Raw genomic sequence first — 2,742 nt, forward strand, 5'->3', positions numbered from 1 at the left:
TCCCATTGGAGGGTGTTAGGTAGCTACAGGTCCTGGATCCCACCGCTGCCACCAATGTAAGAACTGGGACCACAGTTCTCCGGGGGGTAGCTTGGCTCGACCAGGAAGGCAGCCAGGGGCTTACGTGTAAAGCAGCTACTCAACACACGCATCCACTGAGACACGAAGTGGGCGCAATAATGGAGACCACACCAGTAGTTGTGTTTGAAAATCAAGATCGTTTATATAGACTTTAGATCAAAGCGATTAATGCATTAGCAAATCATTAGCATTTCATTAAAGTACCTCATTAAAACATTTCATGAACGCTTTTCAAAATGCATTTCCTGTAAAATGGTAAAACATTTCATTAAGTACTTTCAGTACAGCAGAAAACTCGAAATAACACAGCCTGTCGCGTTATACTATTCAGCAGGCTAAAAGGGTACTTTCATAAACCAGGGCCGACCATTTCAAGAAGCAGTTATAAACATTACCCCTTGTAAATATCAACAGTTCAACACCAGAACCCAGGTCATCAAAATAATACTGGCATGAATCAATAAGTATCAGTTCGGCCCCATCAGGAACTGTAGAAGCCCGCCCCTGCAAGAAATTCAGTACAGGGAAAAAGATCACCATTCCATTAGCAGGCATGAACAATGCAGGCCACCTAAGACGGCCACTAAACACCAACAGTCACTGAAGTGGTTTATCTGATTACCAAGTATAAACCCACAATTCAATTAACAGGCTTCAGGCCTAAAACTGGCCGTTAGGCAGAACAATGAAGTGTGGACAGAGTCTGTCCCCAGGCCTCCGAGACACTCGAGGCACATTAGGGGGGGGCCAACGGGGCCCAGTCACAGTTCTCCCCAGGGGAGGGGCGACCTCGGGGCCTTACCCGGCCTTCCGCCCTCCTCCCCGGGGGTTACCTTGTGTCTTCGGCCTGATCAGGGCCCTTGCGGAGATACCGGCGAAGGAGAGGGGTTCCAACCCTCCCGGGGCCTCACTCAACCCGGCGCGGTGCAGGCACAACTTCAGGGCACCAGCGCCGGGGGCGAGGCGGGACCAGCAGCAGGGGCTAATCGGAGGAGGCTCTCTGGTTTTCTCGGCCTCCCTCCGTGACGAGTCTGTGTGCTCTCTGAGCCCCCCCGGTACAGTCGCAGCCCCGGGGCCAATCAGAGCAGGGGCCGGGGCTGTCAGCACCAGTCACAACGCCCGCCTCGAAGGCGCGCCAGCCAGGACCAATGGCTGCGCGGCGCTCGGGGGCGGGGCGGAGGAGCTCCCCTGTCACGTGGGGCGAGGCGCTGGCTTCAGGCCTACCGGGGCCTGACTGGATTCCGCGCTGGCAAGGCTTGGCTAGGCCCGGGGTCAGGGGCCTCCGGTCATGGCCCAGCCGAGTCGATGTTCACGGCGGCAGCATCTTCATAGCTCCGGGGCCCGGCGAGAGGAGGGCTGAGTCTCAGGTTGGTCGAGGCCCACGCGCACACAGCGGCGGCCCTCTGACACCGAGGGCCGCCCGGGGCAATTTCGGCACTTCTCTCGGCGCTACAGGCAAGCGCTAGGCGGGGATCGGGGCGCTTGGCGGTGATCGCGCCTGGGGGGTCTCACAGCGCTCCTTAATCGGCGCAGCAGAGAGGCGCTCGAGACAGTTCTCGGGCGGGCGCCCAGCAGGGTCTCTAACCAGGGCAGATTGCAGCGCTAGGCAGCGCAGTCAGCCTAGGGCCTATCGCTTGGAAGAGGGGTCAGAGTACAGCGCTTCTCAGGCAATTAAGCAGGTGATGCAGGCAGGATGAAAAACAGAGCAAGTCAGTCAGGGGGAGACAGGTAGGGCCAGATGGGCCCAGATGAAGGCAGGGAGTGCGCAGGGCAGCACAGTCCAGTACCTGGTCGATCCCTCAGCAGTCTCTGGTCAAAGCAAGTAATGTTCTTGGTGCTTGGATGGTTCTGCGCCCTTAGGTGTTTGTTTCTTGAAGATGGGAGGGTGGGTTGAGTTGAAGGCTTGATGAGTTTTCCTCAGTCACTGCAGATTTTCTCTACCGCTGGGCCAGATCAGGGGGCTAGTCTAGGACACCTCACCCAGCTTAAGAGGCAGCACCTAAATCCTGTCACTCCCAGTAGCATAGGTTCCTAACTAGGCCCTCCCGCCTAAAACTCCTGCGTGGGTTCCCCAGGTCAGTGATGCCCCAAGTGACTGGAAAAAGTTCCCTCCCTTGCTTAAGTATGCCCAGGGCAGGTAACCACTCTCTAAGGCGGCAGAAATCAGCTCCGCTTTTCTTCTGGACGTTTCCAGGAGCTTCCCCACTCTACCTATGGACAGGGGATGGGTGGCTGGCATTGCAACATTGTATGGGGATCCAGCCAGCTCCTGGCAACTAGGGTGCTACACTAAAAAGACCACGCTGCAGTAGCAGGGGCCAGTGGCAGCCATGTTTGAAGTAGAGAGCACCTGCACCCTAACATGGATTAGCCATGAAAAGGTGCCCGAAGACCTAGGGGCCAACAAAAAGATGGTGGGAAAGTGAGGCAAGGGCAAAAAAACCACAGGGAAAGACCACCCTAGGGCTGACAGGTCTAACACTGGCTAACAGGCTCACAACTTTTGACCGACAAAATGCATTTAACCAAAGGCCAGGAGCAGGTATTCAAGAAAGGCAATACAGACACTTAAGAAGAGCCCAGTAACAGACACTTAATCATGGGTAAGTTTCATTCAGTAGGCAATAAGAGGCATTAACTGGCCAGAGGCAAACATCAGCC

Source organism: Lissotriton helveticus, chromosome 8, assembly GCF_964261635.1.
Source record: "Lissotriton helveticus chromosome 8, aLisHel1.1, whole genome shotgun sequence".
NCBI classification, from domain to species: Eukaryota; Metazoa; Chordata; class Amphibia; order Caudata; family Salamandridae; genus Lissotriton; species Lissotriton helveticus.